Genomic DNA, 20546 nt, shown 5'->3' on the forward strand with positions numbered 1-20546 from the left:
AACAGCAGAGACTAAAAAACAGGCAGCACAATATGGCTGAGTGGACGTCAGCAACCAAAATCTTCTATAGCTATCCAAATGTGGAATCACGTGTATACAAAATTGGTAATGAAATCCCACACAGTAAATAAAAAAGGGACTGTGGAAATTCAGTGAGTTTTTACACTCAGATACAGTAAAATAAGAAAGTCATATAAGGTATGACTGACTTTTAAGGTAGAAACCTATCAGAGTAGGAAAATAAAGTTTTTCCTACTAAAACAAGTGATAGGAAAATGGTAAGAAGGCAGTACTGTTGTATTCCAGCTCTCACAGATTTCACTGAATAAAGAGTAGAAAAAGAATTCAAACATAACATCCTAATGGCATCATATTTTGTTTTCTTTCAATATCATTAAAAGATCCTACACGAATCTAAACTAAGATTCAAGATAGGGCGATATGTAGCCCAGAAAACTGGCCATGTTCCAGAATAGGACTACTGAGTACCTTAGCTGTGTATCAAAGACCAACCATGTGGCAAATCTACATGACAGGTCGGCTCAGCTGTTATTCTTTCTGTAGACCAACATTGCATATACAGACACATTTCAGGATGGCTGCCTAATTAAAAATAAAAGCAATACTGCTGAGCTTGCCACCCTGCTGTTAAATAATGAGTTGCAGTTTCCATTCAAACCAAAGGCAATCTAGCATAAAAACTGGCATCCCTTATTTAATTTGCCAGGCACATACACAATGGGACCAGGCAGAACAAAAGCCAGTTCTTAAAATTATACTATGTTCTTTTAAATAAGCATCATATTTGCTGAGTAACTATAATCCATTAGTTCTTGGATCATGACATAAAACACAAACATGAAAGTTGCAAAAGCAATTTTAAGCTATAACTAATCCAATCTTCCAGTCAATTGAAGAATCCCCTCTATTAATTGGCTCAAATGTGTAACTGCATTTCCATTAAGAGTGAGGCATTATGATAGGTGTTACAAATTAATCTTTACTGAATATTTACTATATTCCAGACACTTTTCCAAAGGCTTTATATTTAATACTAATAACAGCCTATAAAGTAGATACAATTAGTGAATTTTACAAATGAGGAATTAATCAACTTGTCTAAGCTCTCACAGCTAAGAAGTAGTAGAGTCAGAATTCAATTCTAGAACTTTTTTTAAAAATCACTTTATTGGGGGCTAGTACACTTACCACAATCCATACATATATCCATTGTGTCAAGCACATTTACACATTTGTTGTCATCATCATTCTCAAAAATCTGCTTTCCAGTTGAGCCCCTGGTATCAGCTCATTTTTCCCCTCCCTTCTTGTTTCCCCCTCCCTCATGAACCCTTTATAATTTATGTCATTATTATTTTGTCATATCTTATACTGTCCAACATATCCCTTCAACTCACTTTTCTGTTGTCCAACCTCGAAAGAGGAAGTTAAACATAGATCCTTGTTAAATCAGTTCCCCCTTTTTACCCCACCTTCCCTCTACCCTCCGGTATCACTACTCTCACCACTAGACCTGAGGGGTTCATCTGTTCTGTATTCCCTGTGTTTCCAGTTCCCATCTGTACCAATGATCCCCAAGTCCAGCAGAACACTTCCACTTGACCTCCTGGACCAGACTCACCGGAGCTCCCCATATGGGCTGATTACCTTGGTGACATCTTGACCGGAAGCCCCCAACCCTAAACTTAGAACTTTCACTCTTCCTCATGGTTAATCTATATTAATCGTGTCTCTCTGGTAAGAGGATATACAAAATGGAACAAAAAATGATCCCATTAATCTAGGAGCCTAGTTTTCTGGGAAAATATAAGTAAAGATAATATAGTAAATGAATGATGATTGTTGATGACAGATTAGATATAAAAAACAAGTTGTTATCAAATTGATTGTACCTCATGGTGACCCCACTGTGACAGAGTAAAACTGTCACATAAGGCTTTTTTTTAAAAAACATTTTATTATGGGCTCATACAACTCTTATCACAATCCATACATACACATACATCAATTGTATAAAGCACATCTGTACATTCTTTGCCCTCATCATTTTCTTTTTCTTCTTTTTCTTTTCTTTTTTTTACATTTTATTAGGGACTCATACAACTCTTATCACAATCCACACATATATATACATCAATTGTATAAAGCACATCCATACATTCTTTGCCCTAATCACTCTCAAAGCATTTGCTCTCCACTTACGCCCTCTGCATCAGGTCACATAAGGCTTTTATGGCTGATTTTTCAAAAGAAATTTTCCAGCTCTTTTAGTCCAGGTACCTCAGGGTAAAGTTGAACTTCTAAACTTTCAGTTACTAGCAAGTACATTATGTAATTGTTTGTACACTCAAAGATTCCAAATTAGAATTAAGTAGGGCTTTCCTACTTTTCTCTTAACTCTGGTGGCATAGCGGTTACATGTTAGGCTACAAATCACAAGGTTAGCAGTTCAAAACCACAAGCTATTTATGAGGACAAAGATGAGGCTTTCTATTCCTGTAAACAGTTACAGTCTCAAAAACTCCAAAGGACAGTTCTACTCTGCCCCATAGGGTAGGTCATTAGGAATTAGAATTGATTTGGTGGCAGTGAAAGTGACAGAGAGGGCTATCCTAAGGGCAGTGAAGAAAGAGAAGTGAAAGGGTTAAAAAGGTGCTGAAATGGAAGCAAGAGGCAGCGGAAGAGGTCCCAAAAAATCCCTCTCATGTTTTTGATTTGGGGAAATGGGTGAAGATATGCAAATTATGTTTTGACTTTACTGTGTTTCAGGTGTTTCTAGACCAGGTGATGATGCCCAAGAGGCAGTTGGAGACACCATACTGGAGCTCTAAAAGGAGGGCTAAAACTGAAGAAACAGATTTCATGGTCACCAGCAGTTCCACAGAGTTTTCCAAAGTAAAGAACATGAATAACAAGTAATATTTACTACTAGGTGTCAAATCTCAGGTTCCTTCAACATCTCCATAAATGAATTAAAAAGCTATCATTGAGATATCAAAAGATATAGGGACTAAAAAAAGAAGGAAAAAATACAATGAGACTGAAAAGGAACAACAAAGTATGAAACCACAGTATTTCACACAAACCAAAGGTGGAAATAGCAAACATATAAAATGCAATTGTTTTAGATGCTGTCAAGTTGGTCCACTCACAGGGACCCTATGTACAGCAGAATGAAACACTGCCCAGTCCTGCGTCATCTTCACAACTGTCCTTAAGTTGAGCCCATCGTTGCAGCCACTGTGTCAATCCAATAGAATAGTAGTCAATAATAAACCCAAACTCAACTCACTGCCATGGGGTCAGGGCTGACTCATAGCAACCCCTTGTGAGTTTCTGAGACTGTAACTTTTTATGGGAGTGGAAAGCCGTCTTTTTCTTGCAGTCGCTGGTGGTTTCAAACTGCCAATCATGGGGATCACAGCCTAACACATAACCACTATGCAACCAGGGCTCCTTAGTCAAATAAAATGAGGGGAAATTTACACTGGATTAAACGCACTTACTCCTTACTCAATGACTATCTTATCATCAGACATCTTGCATTCACGACAATAGTAAAAGAATACTAATGTACGTTAACAATGTATGTCTGGTAGTAATTAACATGGATATGGGAAGGGAGAGTAACACCCACTTCACTGGTTATGTGAACACTATGTGTCACCCTTACTGTTTCCATATTTGGTGGGCCATGATTCCCAGTGGTTTGGCAGTGTTATGTAATGATATAATCATTCTCCACTTTAAAATATCTGTTGTGGTCCTCTCCTCCATTTTTGCATACTGTTATTCACATAACATCCTGGTCTTTGGTACCTAACTATGTTGAGGAGTCAGTATACTACAGCTACAGAGGCCAGAGTCAGTTCAGCCTTCTGAAACAGTAGCAATAATAAAGAGCTTACTACTTCCCCCAGCAGCCTTTTCTGTTATGAGGAAGTTCTGACTGTTACAAAGTTTTTCCTTTCCAAATGAATGAAAACACAGGCTTGTGAGTACACAGCACTGTGTTAATTCTGACTTTGAAGGAGACTTAAAAAGATTCAACTATGGGGCACTAATCCACCCAAGGGGAGGGTATTGTTTATATCTCCACAGGGAAAGTGGGACCAGACTTCAACTCAGTGCCGCAAGGTGTGAATGCAATATCCTGGCGTGGAGTAGGGAACCAGTGGAGAGGTCTGGGAGGCTGGCCCCAGCACCATAAATTAAGTGGATTCCTGCCCCTCCCCCGAAAAGAATTTGTTCCAAAGGAAGACATTGACTCTGCAGCTCCGGGAGATGCAAATATCTGATCAGAGCACAAGGGAGCAGATGAAGGGACAGGAGGAGAGAGTGGAACACAGCCTGGCCCACCAGGCCGTGAGGATGATGTTCCTGAGTAGAGCAGCCAGTCCACAGAGAGAACAACACGGCTGACCCTACTAAGAGAAATAATGCCAATCAGTGACTAAGGGCGATACAGGGGACTGCACCGGAGACACAGTGTGGGAATTGCACCTGACCTGATCCCACCACACCGAGGCAAATCACTGAGGGAGTGCAGCGGAACAGCAGGGGAATGGAGTGGCAAGGTCCCCAGGGAATACTGAAAGTGGACTTTGGGACCAGGGCGTGGTACCCCAACAGACTGGACTGGAAAACGCTCCTAAGGGCCAGCAAAAGATCCCTGAACTAACTACAAGCTTTTCTCTTGTGAAAAAAAAAAAGATACAACTAAATGCAATGATGATATTTCTTATTTGAACAAAAGAGCCATAAAAGACAACTGAGGAGATTTGCATAGGGACAACTATTTAGATAATAGAAAGTTACTATTAATTTTGTTACATATAATGTTATATGAAGGTTATTTTTGGAGCAGCAAACAGCAGTAAGGATAAACTATCGTGTCTGCATTTACATTAAAAGATATCAATTTTAAAAACAGATGTAGCATAGTCTTATACTAATGGTTATTAAATCTGTGATCAGGGTAAATTCATTATATAAGACATATAAGCTCATTAGAAGTCTCATATAATAAAAACAAAAGATGAAAAACTTTTTTGTTAAGAGAATAAAATAAGCAACAAATGAACATTAGCACCTTTTTATTATCATCTTGTTTACTGCCTTCAAGCTGACACGAAATTCCTGGTGACCTCATGCGTGTGACAGAGTAGAACTGTTCCACAGAGTTTTCTTAGCTATGATCTTTTAAGGAAGCAGACTGCCAGAACTTTTCTTCCATGGAGCATCAGGTAAACTTAAACTGTCAATCTTTAGGGTAGCAGCCAATTGCAAAATAGTTTGTCCCACTCAAGCACCTCTGAAGAAAGCATACAGATCACAAATACAATATACCACATAAAAATTAAAAACAGTGTATAAAATGTTGAATGGAAATTTAATTTGCTGTGTAAATTTTTACCTAAAATACAATATTAAGGAAGGAAAAACTATATAAATAGTTGTCATTTAGAATAAAAATTCTAGTAAAGCAGCATATACAAATTCAAAATATACTGTATCTCAAATAGTTCCAGTTATTTAAGCAGGTGGCATACCATGACAACTGTGCTAGGTAATTAAAAAACAATCTAGTGATAGAAATAAAGGATATTGAAAAAGCATGTTGAAAATGTTGGATACAGGGGAAAAAAAGAGGAGCTAATAATACCAAGGGCTCAAGTAGAAAGAAAATGTTTTGGAAATGATGATGGCAACATCTGTACAAGTGTGCTTAGTACAACTGAATTATGGATTGTTAAAAGATCTGTAAGAAATGAAATATGAAATGTACAGTATTTTAAAAAGTGATACATACATGTATATAAATAATATACCTGTGTAAATATGTATATGTAGCAAAAATGTTCAACAGGACAAGTTTAAAAATTCTGATTCCAATCTAGTAACTGAATGATTTTAGGCATGCTACTTAATTAAGTTCACTGAGCCCCTTTAAAAGAGATAGATATTAATCATATCTTATTGGGTTGTCATGAAAAACGAAAATACACTAAGGGATCAGAGGATAAAAATGCATATATAGGCTGATTGCCTGACACATTAAGAGTGTAATAAATATTTATTACACCACCCTTAATCCTAATCCCAACTTAATCCTAATCCCTACCACCCTTAATCCTAATCCCAACTGCAGAGCATATAAAACAAATTAGGTCTGTATCTTTTTCTCCTTTATGATAGCCTTTCATTTACCAACTCTTCTTCACGGCAAATATGCTCAATCCCTAGGGAATATGGAGTCAAGATCTCCATTGTCATTTTCTTTCAGGTTCAACCTTAATTGTCCTCCTGTCTGTCAAAGTACTTATAAAACAAGATAACCACAAAAAATGAACACAGGGCACTCCCTCACTGGCCTCGCATCCTGGCTCGCTGAGCTTCCGCCCTGTGCCAAGGCTCCCACAGACCTCACCAAAACGTTGTCTCAAATGAAACATGCCATGGAAACGATGATGCTCACGTTTCACAAATTTGTTGGGGACAAATGTTATTTAACAAAGGCGAGCCTGAGGGTTTCATGAAAAGGGAGTTCCCTGGACTTCTGGAGGACAAAGACCCTCTGGCCATGGACAAAATAATGAAGGGCGTGAAGCATTGTCGAGGCGGCAGAGTGGACTTCCAGAGCAGAGCTTCTTTCCACAAATCGCAGGACTCGCCATCCATCGCCCTGCAATCACTATTTTGTAGTATACATGAAGCAGAAGGGAAAGAAGTAAGAGTAAACAGAATTGAAGAATCACTCCCACCCTAACAAGAGTTATTCCAAAGAATTGCTTAAGGAATCTGTCTCACAGCTTCTCCCCTAGATCAAGATTTCAGAAGCAGGTTGGGTTGGGTCCCTTAGAATAAGATGTACAAATGAATACCAAGTCCCATCTGATAAGAAAAGGAAGTCAATTCAATGCCAAATAAACTTTTGATTTTTGTATTGTTTGCATCTTCTTGCCCACAATAAATAAATTCCTTTTTTAAAAAAGAAGAGAAAATAACAGTATTACATACATGTTCTAACTACTACTATAAAACTTGGTGGGACCCCAGTCTGGACATAAAGATATGACCTGTATGTACCACCAGATAAACTTACACTGGATCCCATTCAAACAAGCTAAAAGACAAATACTTGGAGTCCTGGTGGTGCAATGGTTAAGTATTCAGCAGCTACTCTAAAGGTGTGTAGTTTGAGCCCACCCATTGGCTCTATGGTAGAAAAACATTTAGAAACTCAACATGCTAGGTAACTCTGTGGGGCAGTTCTACTGTCACATAGGGTTGTTATGAGTCAGAAACTATTTGACGACAGTAAGAGTGGATAAATTTCCAGGAACAGTATTTCTTTTCACAAACATTCCTGTTTGATTTTGTAAAACCAAGAACATAACCATTTAGGACAGACATTTCACTTTGCTTCTGATGAGTTAATTAAACGGCTGCTTCAGAGAAGGGGAGAAAGATAACAATTGAGAGAAGAGGAAGTTACATTCCTGGGTTTGGATTAAAATGGACTATTATAAAGTTTACATTACAAAGGTCAAAGGAAGAATGTGATAAGAGGGATAACAAAAGTACTGATAACATGAGTATTACATAAAGCTCACCAGAAATATTTTTATTCAACTCTTTTCATTTTCAAATGAATGAATTTTTGAATTACTATAGCATAAATGTATAACAATATTAATTTACACACTGTTGGTGATAGAGAAAAATAGACAACTAACAAAATGTCCATCAATAGTTAGTTTAAATAAATCATAGTATATCTATATATTAAATGTATATATTATATAGATCTATATATTATATCTATATATTAAAGATGTCTAAATTTTACTGTTAGTTAACAACAGCAAGTTCCAAAATGGAATGTCTAACACAAGCTTCTTTTTGTTTTAATGTTTGCAATATTAGTACATGTCTATAAAATAAATTATAAGAACACATATACTAAACTTTATCTCAGTAAGGACAGAGATTATAAAATACTTTTTTTTAATGTAATACATTCCTAGTACTGATTATAAGGATCTACATATAACTTCCTCCCTGGGGGATGGACAACAGAAAAGTTGGTGAAGGGAGACATCGGACAGTGTAAGACATAACAAAATAATAGTAATTTATAAATTATCAAGGGTTCATGAGGGAGTGGGAGTGGGAAGTGGGGAATCCAGGACAGAGAAACACAGGGCCAATAAGGAGAGTAGCGATACCAGGTGGGAAAGGGGAAGAGGTGGGGGGGGGGGGAACCGATCACAATGACCTACATATAACCCCCTTCCAGGGGGATGAACAACAGAAAAGTGGGTGAAGGGAGACATCAGTCAGTGTAAGACATGAAACATATATATATAAATTATCAAGGTTTCACGTGGGGGGGGGGCAGGGGGAAATGAGCTAATACCAAGAGCTCAAGTATAAAGAAAACATTTTGAAAACGGCAATGGCAACATAGATGCGATTGTGCTTGACACAATGGATATACGTATAGATTGCGTTAAGAGCTGTGCAAGCCCCCAATAAAGCGATTTTGAAAAATATTTAGTAATAAATCTACAGAAATATAAATGTAAAATATATAGGTATTAAGTCTAATCCATATTAATTGCAGAGTATTACCTGACATTTCTTTAAATAGCTTTCTGATAGGGATTTGCTTCTTCATAACACTTTCTGATAGATCCTTGGGGGGAATTCATCTCTGGTTAAAGATATATTCTGTAATGTAACTATAGAGCTTCAAAAGGCTGTTTAATGTGTTTCCCTTAATTTGTGGAGCCTCAACAGGATTAGAGATACACAATGCCAACAACTTGTCTTAAAAGTGCAAAGGAGATAGCCTATTACTTTTATTATAAAAGAAATTCTCACATAATACCTGGTTTCATAAGTCTTTAATATGCACTAATTTTTTTCAAATAATAGATTATTTTACAGATTAAGAAAAATGTGGGGAGGGAGGTGAAAAAAAAAAAGAGGACCTGATGCAGAGGGCTTAAGTGGAGAGCATTTGAGAGTGGTTAGGGAAAAGAATGTACGGATGTGCTTTATACAACTGATGTATGTATATGTGTGGATTGTGATAAGAGTTGTATGAGCCCCTAATAAAATATAAAAAAAGAAAAGAAAATGATTAGGGCAAAGAATGTACAGATGTGCTTTATACAATTGATATATGTATATGCATGGATTGTGATAAGAGTTGTATGAGCCCCTAATAAAATGTTTTTTAAAAAAAGGAAAAATGTAATTTTTAAAAATTAAAACAAATAATGGGTCATTTTAAAGGCCAACATTTCATTCCTTTAAAAATGCAACTTTCTTTGATAATATGTCTATTATTTTGTTGAAATAAAATATTTCAACAGCATTTCAGACAACTGGAAGGAAATAAACAGCAATGTGTAACAGGTTCACATAATTCACACACCAGAGAAAAATCCTTAATGACATTCTGTTGCTAATAAAATTCCTCAGCCTGATATTCAAAGCCTTTGCTCCACTAATACTGGCCACCTCATTACTCTCTAGACTTAGTCCACCTTCTTTTATTATCTCAGCTTAAGTGATTTTTGTCTCCTTATAGCTCTTATAGTGCTTACTGATTATTCTAGAAGCCCTGGTGGCACAAGAGTTCAGGTACTGAATGAAGTCAGCACGCTGAATGCACCAGCAGATCTACCTGATCTACCAGGAAAGGATGCAGCAGTCAGCTTCCATAAAGATTTACAGCCTGGGAAATCTGTGGAACAGTTCTTCCATTGGCAATGGGTTTGGTGTTGGGTAATGACTAGAGGCAGTCCTCCATTTACAACATATTTGAATTACAAATCACATTTATGACTTTGCCTTTTTTTCTTTATGGTTTTTTACATCTTATCTTTAGAGAAGCTGCTAACTGCACTTTGGGCTGCTAACTGCAATGTCAGCAGTTTGAAACCACCAGCTGTTCTGTGGAAGAAAGATGGAGCTTTCTACTCCTATAAAGAGTTACAGTCTCACATGAAAAAATAATAATAATTTATCAATCATCAAGGGTTCATGAGGGAAGGAGAGTGGAGAAGGGAGGGAAAAAAATGAGGAGCTGATACCAAGGGCTCCAGTAGAAAGAAAGTGTTAAGATGTAATCTATACTGAAGGCTATAGCCAGCAGTTCTGAATCTGTGGTTCTTGACCCCTTTGGGGGTTGAACAACCCTTTCACAAGGGTCGCCCCATTCATAACAGTAGCAAAAGGACAGTTATGAAGTAGCAATGAAAATAATCTTATGGTTGGGGGTCACCACCACATGAGGGACTGTATTAAAGGATCATGGCATGAGGAAGGTTGAAAACCACTGCTATAGTCTTTGGTCTTCATCAATAAGTGCTTCAAATTCTCATCACCTTTAGCAAGTAAGGTTGTATCATCTGCATATCCCACATGGTTAATCTTCCTCGTCCTGATGCCCCATTCTTCTTCATATAATCCAATTTCTTTTTATTTTATTTTATTGGGAGCTCTTACATATATCCTAACATTCCATCAATCACATAAAACAGTATTGTACAATTGCTACCACTAATCCAATTTCTTGATTTGCTAAACATAACTCAAGTGAATAACTATAGTAAGAGAACACAATGCTGATCTACATAATTTCTGATTTTAAACCATGCAGTGCCCCCCTGTTCTGCCTCCTGGCCTATGAATCAGGGAGAATACCCACTGCCATCAAGTAGAACACTCCTTATAGTTTCCAAGACTGCAAAACTTTATGGGAACAGGCAGTCTCAATTTTCTCCTGCAGAGTGGCTAGTGGGTTGGTACCACCAATCTTGAAATTGGCAGCCCAACACTTTAACCCACTGCACACTCAGTTCTCCTTCAGTAGCATAGGATACCCAAAATAAATAATATGAAAGTTTCCAAGTCATAGATAATGTGTAAGGAAAATAATTGTTGGAGCACTTTTAGTCAGACACTACTTACACCTAACACAAAGAACAAGGCGAAATTATGCAAAAACATTTCAGGATTTTTACAGTACCTAGTTATGGAAAAACTCCCATGCAAATTGTCTAAGGAAAATACTGACTTGCCAGATCAATATCATATTAGTTTTCCATAGTACGAAAAAAAAGTCTATCTATACTATTTAAAGCAGAGAAAGAATGACAGCTCTATAAACTAAAGAAATGATAGCTCTATAAATGTGCTTAGATAACTTAATAAGTAACACTACATTTCATCTGCATAATCATTTACAGTTCACAAAGCACTTTGACCTTTATAATTGTTTTCTTGCTCTTACTGGTTAGATTAAAAAATAAAACCAAGGATTGAAACAGGGCAGGCCTTCCTAACAGATTCAAAACCCAAGAGCCATAAGAGAAAAAAATTGGTAAGTTGGACTACATAAAAAATGTAAAACTGAGGGTAGAGGGAGGGTGGGATGGAAAGGGGGAACCGATTACAAGGATCTACATATAACCTTCTCCTTGGGGGATGGACAACAGAAAAGTAGGTGAAGGGAGATGTCAGACAGTGTAAGATATGACAAAATAATAATTTATAAATTGTCAAGGGTTTGTGTGGGAGCAGGGAGTAGGGAGGTAGGGGAAAAAATTAGGAGCTGATACCAAGGGCTCAAGTAGAAAGCAAATGTTTTGAGAATGATGATGGCAACAAATGTACAAATGTGCCTGACACAATGGATGGATGGATGGATTGTGATAAGAGTTGTACGAGCCCCCAATAAAATGATTATAAAAATAATAAAATAAAATAAAAACTCCAAAAAATTTAAAAACTGGTAGTATTATAGACATGATCCTGTAATATCAGTAATAACAATAATGTATGAATAGATAAGATACCCAAACTGAACAGGAGTGGGAAAGAGAAAGGGGCTATACCCACAAATATATTAGTACTAGTTTGACAGAAAATATTTCTACATATGTATTCACATATACTACAGTAGTAGAGCATACAGGTGGCAATGTTATGAAAGTTTCTTAGCCATAACTAAAATCCCTGAAGGAATGAGTCCCTGAACCTAGGGGTTCAGAGCCATAGTCTCAGTGGACACTAAAATCAACTGGCATAACACAGTCCAAAATACAAAGTTCTTCATCCTGCTTTGGTGAGGAGCAACTGAGATTTTGAAAACTTGTGAGCAGTCATCTGAGGTGCAACTACTGATTGCTCCCCATCTAGAGCAAAGAATGAAGAAAATCAAGAATGCAAGGAAACAATTAGTCCAATGAGCTACACAGAACATGAACCCCAGCCTCAAGTAGCTTGAGACCAGAAGAATTAGATGGTGCCCAGCTACCATTGCTAACCTGCTCTGAAAGAGATCACAATAAGAAATCCTGGAGACAGCAAGAAGTGGAAGAGTGCTGTTATACTAAGGGAAACGTGATCACTGTTATTAAATAAAATGTGAACAAATTGTTGAAGAGCGATTTGCTCAGTACATTTTCAACCAAATCACAGCAAGAGGTTTTTCTAATTGAAATTCATGAACGGAAATAAAATAATAAGAGTAAGTGACAAATTGGTTGGTGTCTGGCTACCATTACTAAACATGTTGATCAAAGATTACATTGAAGACTCCTAATCAAAAAGAGGTAAATTCAAAACCAAATTTCAAATTATTCTTCTGGTGCCATGGGGGATGGATGAACCCCTGTAAGTGTTGCCCTGAGATAATCTTTAAACCTTCACGCATTCTCACTCGCTGACAACAGTGACAGCAACCCTAAAAGACAAAGTGGGTTTCCAAGGTTGTTAATCTTTCTAGGAGCAGAAAGCCTCATCTTTCTCCTGAGGAGCAGCTGATGTTTAAGCCTTGTGATTAGCAGCCCAACTCATAATCCACCACACCTCTTTTAACCTGAACACAAAAATATCTCCAGAAATCTTTTTAAAACTAAACAATAGTTTAACTAGTAAAACAGCCTGCCTTGAACATTATGCTCTTTTAAAAACTATTTGGTCGGTCAGTGTAAGAGAGGAGCTGATGCCACGGGCTCACTAGAAAGTAAATATCTAGAAAAGAATGATGGCAACACATGTACAAATATGCTTGATACAATTGATGTGTGGATTGTTATAAGAGTTGTAGGAGCCCCAATAAAATGATCTTTTAATCAAAAATAAAGAAGTCTTGTGCAGCATATTTACCAAAAAAAAGAAAAGAAATTATTTGGGTTTGGGGATATGGGAACAAATTGACATCAACTCAAAAGATGAAATAGAAATTTCAGGGGCTGTGATTTTATATTAATGAGGAAGGATCAACTCAGAAAAGGAGAGAGAGAGAATGGTTGGCACAATTCAAAGAATGCAATCAATGTAAAAATTTTTTTTAATTTTTTCAATGTAAAATTTAAAGGAGAAAAAGCCAATGTCAAAATGGGAGAAAATACTTACAACACCTAACAGTAAAAAGGTTAATATTTTCCTATATATAATCTTTTCATAGTTAAAATATTAATCTTTCTCTTCATGCGCACGAATATATACAGAGAGAGAAGACCTAGAAATCAATAGGAAAAAGGTCTATCATGCAACAAGTAACTAAGTAAAGGATTTAAACAGCTAACAAAGAAAAGGAAATACAGGTGACTTTTAACACATGAAAAGACTGACCAAAATTCGAACTTAGAAATCATCCCAAAATAAAGAAGATTGGCACATGGGCTTCCTCTGAGGCTAAGAAGGCCATTCAAATACCCTCAGTAGAGCGCCCCCAGGAGAAACAAGCTTGATCACTATGCCATCATCAAGCCCCCCCATGAAGATCAAGGACAACACACTGTGTTCACTGTGAATGTCAAGATCAACCAGCACCAGATCAAGTAGGCTGTGAAGAAGCTCTATGACAGTGACGAAGCCTGATGGGACAAGGTGGCTTATGCTCCACAGATTCCTGACTGACACTTTAGAAGTTGCCAACAAATTCAGAATCATCTAAATTGAGTCCAGCTGGCTAAGGCTAAATATAAACTTTTTTCAATTAGAAAAAAAATTTTAAAAAGGAAAGACTCAGAAACTATATTAAAAATTCGAATTAAAATATATTAAAAAATAAAAAGAAAAAAAAATTTTAGTTTAATAAGCACAACATAATGTAAATAGCATTGATCCTATAATCAGAGTACCTGCGTTTAAAAATGTCACTCAGTAGCTATGTGATTTGGGCAAGTTACATACTTAAATTCTTTATTTTTCAGTTTATTCGTCTGAAAATTGAAGATAATCTAGCTACCTTAAAGGAATTAAATAAGACTACATGACATTATGTACATTTGGAAGAGGACATAGCACACTTGGATACATATAGTAAGCACGGTTCGAGTATTAACTATAATATAGCTGCTGATGAGCAACAAGTGAGATACTTTCAGCAATAGTGAAAAATAAAACATCTAATGAAAAAACAGGCAATTTATATCGGAACTCACAAGGAAAGACAATTTGGCAATATATGTCATAGTTATACCATGCAAGTATCTTTTCATTTAGAAATGTCACTTCTGGAAATGTATCCCCCAAATATCCTTGCACACAAGTAGAATGACACAAAGCAAGAAAAGTGTTAAGTCACTGAAAGGTTGACTGCTAAAACAAAATCAAAAAGGAAAGTAAAATGATTTTATTTTCACAGGTCTTTTTTTACAGCATGCATAAATGTCAAGACAGGAAATAACACCATGGCTCTAAATATGAACTTAAAAAAAACTTAGACTATCATCAAGTCAATTCTGACTCAGAAAGACCCTATACAAGCTTTCAAGGCTATAAATCTTTACACGATAGTCTCATTTCCCCCCACTTCACCCCACAGAAAGACTGACTGTATGCTTGAACCACTGATCTAATGGTCAGCAGTCCAACTTACTTGACAGCACCACCAGGACTCCTTAACAAGGTCATAGTTAATATAAATTATGATATTTACATTCAATAAACTACTACACAGGTGTTAGGAGAGAAAAAGGAATAAAGAAGCTCTCGATGTCAGCTAGAAAGCTCTCCAAGAAAGGATAGGGGCTGGGGGATACAGAACTGTAGGGATGCTTTTGCATGAAAAACTGGGAGTCTATCTTCATATTTGTAAGTATTTGGCTACAGGAAGTCTAAAAGACTATACAAAGAAAACTTGAGAAGTGCCTAGGAGGGGATAGGAAATCAAGTGACTGGGAGATAAGCAGGGGTATGAGACTTTTCACTGTTTGCTTTGACATAAGATATATTAATACTTCTATTTATAAGTATATATATTCTTATATACCACCATTTAAATGTATTACCTATTCAAAAGATTAAAGTTAAAAACTAAACTAAAGCTCATGGAAGAAATTTGCCTAAAGTCATAAAGCTAATAATTAAGGAGATTCAATACTACTAGGGCTTCCAATATTTTTTCCTTATACTACACTGCCTTACATTTCTTCATACTACACTGGCATAGTCAATAGTTCAAAACCACTAGCTGCTTCCGCAGGAGGACCATTTTACAATGAAATAGAGACTATTAGAGACAAAACCCATAATAGTTTTTTTTAAACATTTTATTAGGGGTTCAGACAATGCTTATCACAATCCATACATACATCATTTGTGTAAAGCACCCTTGTACATTCATTGTCCTAATCATTTTCAAAGCACCTGCTCTCCACTTAAACCCTTGGCATCAGGTCCTCCATAATAGCTTTTATCATAGGTTTAAAACTCCAAAACTATTCATTTTCAGAATAAAATGTAATTTATGAAGCTAAAAATACACCTATACAATCTTTCACAAAGAAAAAAGGGCATAAAATCAAGTCAGCTTTCTACTCTAAGTCAACTAAGGAATGAGCAAATATGAGTCTGTGGTTTGCTCTTTACAATTTGTTAGATCCCTAAGTAAAAATGTACTGGAGATCCTGGTATGCTAGGACCCTAGTAGCCCCTAACACAAAATCAAATATAAACCAAGGCCCATCATATGCCAAATCACAAAAGATTTGTGTTTTAAGAGACAAGTTCAAACATATCTATGTAAGAGAATAACATTTCATACATCCAGGACACAGGTATCTAAGATCTCCGTGTTAATACACACACCAAGATCTGTACCACAGTACTCCTTTCTAACAAGTACAAAGGATCCCCAACTAACCCAGTTCTAGGTAAGCAGCCCCACCTAATATCTCCTCTGTCCCATCTCCTGCCATCACACTAGGTAACTTTGACATCCATACTGATGACATGTGGACACACCTAACTTGTTTACCTCCCTTTCCCTTCAACAGCACTGAGACTGTTAAATTTTGTCTTTGCTGTGATAAACTGCACTATGGGCTTTCCCTATTTTCTACAACCTTGTCTTCTTGATGGTCTCATTATCCCAGTACAGCAAGCCTCCTGAAGGTTTTCCTTCTTATCAACCCCAGTTTAGGCACTCAAAATCACATCCCTAGACTATCTCAAGCAGCGTAAAATTGCTTCTCAATTCATCTGTCTTGCAATTCCAAATCTGGATCAACCCAACTATCTTTTTTCTTTGCCCCCTTGATCTTCAGCTGTCTGAGAAAGTGAAAAAACCTCATGCTATTGGGTCTCATTACAATACACTACTTTTAATGTTAGCAGGGCCTTCTATGAGATTAGTCAGCAGCAATGCTTCTTGTTTTGTTTTTATCCTCTGTTTTCATTCTCATTGCAGATTTCCATGTCACAATACTCAGCCCAGAACCTCACTAGTTTCTTTAGTCTCCAGCAATAGTCTACTCCACAGTAACTGGTCACATCAAGAAAATAAAGCCAGCGATGAATGTACAAGTGTGCTATACACAATTCATGTATGTATGGATTGTGATAAGAGTTGTATGAGCCCTAATAAAATGATTTTAAAAAGAAGGAAGAGAAGGCCATTTGTCACCTTGCTATCTTTTTGGTAGCATTCTAAAGGGTAGAGAATAAAGTGCCAACACATATTTCCTAAGTAAAGCTTCTCCACAATCTACAAAATTAAATTCTACCCCTATGAGGCTTCCAAAAGTTTGTGGAAGAATGGAATTAAAAGACCCTGAGATTTCTCACAAACTTTTGGAAGTCCCATCATATTACAAGGAAAAACATACATGAGCCAAAGTGGAAAGAACTTAAGCTTCAGAGATAGGCAGACCTTGTTGAAGCCCTTGCCTACAATCTTCCCAACTGGAAAAGGGGGATACTGAAACCACAAATCTGGTGTGATCTGTGTAAAACAGCATCTCTATAGTACCTGGCACCTAGTATCTATGCCCTATTCTCAATAAAGATCAGTTTCACCACTGCCAGCTCTCCTTCACAACCATGTGTTGACAAAGGAATCTGCTTCCCATTTACTCTATCATAATCTAGCTATCGCCATTATTAACACCACCATACTACCCAACCAGCCTTTCAAGGCTAATTACTAAATTCAGGAGTATTTTTCCCAATCCTAAATCAACTTGACCTGTGGAGCACCTGACACTGATGTTCACTCTCTCCCTTCTTGGAACCCTTTCTTCCCTTGGCTTCTGTCACAATGACATTCTGTTCCAGTTCTTGTCCCATTCTTTTATCCTCTCATGTTCAGTGTGTCTTAGTGTTCAAACAATGATGTCCCTTCGGGTCTGTAGTTAGGTCTTTTCTTCTCTTCTTTCAGTATTACCATCTCATACTAAGGCTTTAAATTTCACCCACATATTCTCTCTTGGCTTCCAAATACATGTATTCAGTTCTAAGTTTTCTCTCCGTTTTCAAACCCAGTTAACCACAGTGATATCTCAAAAATACTTCAAACTCAGCTCATCCATAGCAAAGTCATCGCTGCTACTGCTGCTGTGAGTTGCCACCTGGGTTTGCGACCTTTCCAAAGACTTGCGACCTTTCCGAAGATCACCAGGCTTCATCTCTGCCGTGCCTCTGGGAGGGTTTGCGCCACCAACTTTTCAGTTAGCAGTCCAGTGCTTAACCACACCACTCAGGGTTTATCTCCAGATTCTTGGCCTTCCCCTTAAACGGCTTCTCTATGATCCTTATTTCAGCTCACACCAACAGCTATCCCATCAGTCAAATCAGAAACCTCATCCTTCCAACTGTTTTCCGAAGCTCTTGCAATTGTGTACCCTTCTTTGTCAATTCCCTGGCCTGCCCCATTTCATCTTCTCACCTGGATCAGCTCACTAGTTTCCTGCGGCGGCTTCCTGCCACCACACTTCACTTTGAGTCTTCACTTTCAATTCTTGCTCTGCTCTCACCGGAGGTAATCCAAACTCCCGCTTACAAAACCTCCACTGGACCCCATGCCAACAGAATCAAGTCGGCATTCTTTAGCGAGCTTTTTCGTAAGGGTAGTTATTGAAATGTTTTCAAAGTTGACCAACCTGGGTTTCGTTTCTGGCTAAGCAAGAATCCTGCTTTAGCCTGGAGTCTATAAAAAGTCGAGGCTAAGCAGCAGAGGAGGGAAAATGGGCACGGGGCGGGAGAAAAGAGGGAAATCCTCCGGGGAGAGAGAAGTTGCAGGGGAGGGTAGGCGTTCTGGGGGAAGTAACGTGAAGGCGTCCAGAACTCGGAAGGCGCGAGGAAGGCAGGGGGGGTGGGAGTGGTACTGAGAATAGGGAGCTCTTTGACACAGGGGTCCCCACGGAACTGGAGGATTCCTGGGACTCAGAAGCGGAGACAATCCGGGACAGGCGTTGGGGACCAGGTCTCAGACGGGACATTGGAAATGGGCTCGCGGCCTTGGGCCGTGGGAAGCGGGAGCCCGTCCGAGACGCCGGAGCAAAGTGCAGAGCATGAGGGCCGGGGAGAGCAATCCCCGCCGCTACAGTGGGGACGCTTGGAATCTCGGGGGGCCCTGTCTGCTAAAAGCCCCGCGCGGCGGAGGCGAGCAGCAGGTCCGCCCGCGCGGGCCGGAGCGCCCCGGGTGTGTGCCTCCCGCGCTCTCCCGGCGTTACCTGAGGCAGGACAGGGCAGCCGGAGGGGTCCCTGCGCCGGCGGGAGGGAGAGACAGCGGCCAGAGGGGACCATAGTAGCCCTCACAGCTCCGTGACGGCGGCCGGCTCCTCAGCCTGCGGAGGCGGTGGGAGTCCCTCGCGCAGAAGCCGACGCAGAAGCCTCGGCAGGGCTAGCGGTGGCAGAGGACGAGAAGGCTACGGCCATGGCCCCTCAATGGGGACCGCTCTCCCCGCCTTCGCGGCGGGGCCAGGAGGACTATCCAACCCGCGAGCTGGCGAGGGTGCCTACGAGCTCCGCTCGGCTCCCGGGCCGTGAGCGACTGTAACGCCAGTACCCGGAGCGGGGCAGCTAGAGGCGGGGCCTCTTAGGCCGCGCCCCTCCGCCCTCCCCACCCCCCCCGAACAGCCAATCAATCGTCAATCTCTGATAAACGAGCTGGTGGAATTACCCAATTAGCGTTTAGGAATGCCACGTGGTATGAGGGGGCACAATAGGCGTCCAGAAAAGCCAATCAACAGCCCTAGGTGGCAACACGGAGAATGAAGGGAACCAATAGGGAGGAAGTGGAGGTAAAAACACAAGAGGCAGTGTGTTGAAAAGGCGGAACCAAGCAGGAAGAAATATACCTGGGGAAACCCAAGTCCGGGAACCTCTCAGTGGGCGGGACAGTAAACAAAGGACCGACCAATAGAAGTGCCAGATCCGAAGAGACTGGGAACTAATAAAGCCAATTGAAAATGAACTATATTGGCGCGGGTTTTGGAATGGTGAAAGTATAGCAAAGTGAAGGAAAGCTATGTGTACTCTGTCATGAAGAATCTCAATATCAGGGCGGGGAACTTGAATACATAAATGATTATTAGTAACTTGAAACTCAGAGGAGTTCTACTCTGCCTGCCGATATAGGGTCGCTATGAGTCGCCATCTACTCGATGGCAGTGAGTTTTCTTTGAGATAGTAAGAGCCAAGAGTAAGGTATACTTCAAGGTATACCTCAAAATACTGAGGTAGCAATTTATGTAGACTTAAGATTCAATTTGTGACATTGGCTTAGAGAAGGTAACATTGGAGTTGGCTTGAAAACAGAATTTCAAAAATACTGCCAGTGGGTGGACGGAGGTACCTGAGTGGAGGATAAGGATTCTTATCAATTGTTCAATAGGCATGTTATTTCCTCATGCTTTCCTTATGCCTCGACCTCAAGAATGCATAATCTCTTGCCTGAGTCAACTGAAACACAACAAAGGCTTCAAAGGCAAAAGCAGGCAAGGACAGTAGGGTCGCCTTGCACTAGCACAGAATAGAGGTCCAGACCTCCATTCAAATATCTTTAAACTTCCCTCTTTGAAGGAGAGGCTGTCGTGAAATATGAGTCAGATTTAAATTTTATTGGTGATTAATGTGTGTGGTACACCACAGAAAGATGAGGCTTTCTACTTCTGTAAAACGTTATAATCTTGCTTTTCTGTCTCTTTCCGGTATTCAAGATGTCCAAGCAAGGACGTGTTGGGTCCTCCAGTGCAAAGTTCCGGATTTCC

The 20546-nt window shown here is 39.0% G+C and overlaps 1 protein-coding gene and 1 pseudogene across 3 annotated transcripts in view; one reads left to right on the forward strand and one right to left on the reverse strand.

Moving 5' to 3' along the window:
* The window catches only part of TESK2 (testis associated actin remodelling kinase 2), a 158471-nt gene extending 139133 nt beyond the window's left edge, over positions 1-19338 (reverse strand). For all 3 annotated transcript variants that reach the window (XM_075555537.1, XM_075555536.1, XM_075555535.1), the window contains exon 1: positions 19008-19338. The gene's annotated coding sequence lies outside the window, so the exon portion shown is untranslated. The remainder of the gene's footprint in view (positions 1-19007) is intronic.
* On the forward strand, positions 6369-6755 carry LOC142425864 (protein S100-A10 pseudogene; annotated as a pseudogene).
* Positions 19339-20546: the final 1208 nt, after the last annotated feature.

Source organism: Tenrec ecaudatus, chromosome 1, assembly GCF_050624435.1.
Source record: "Tenrec ecaudatus isolate mTenEca1 chromosome 1, mTenEca1.hap1, whole genome shotgun sequence".
Taxonomy (NCBI): domain Eukaryota; kingdom Metazoa; phylum Chordata; class Mammalia; order Afrosoricida; family Tenrecidae; genus Tenrec; species Tenrec ecaudatus.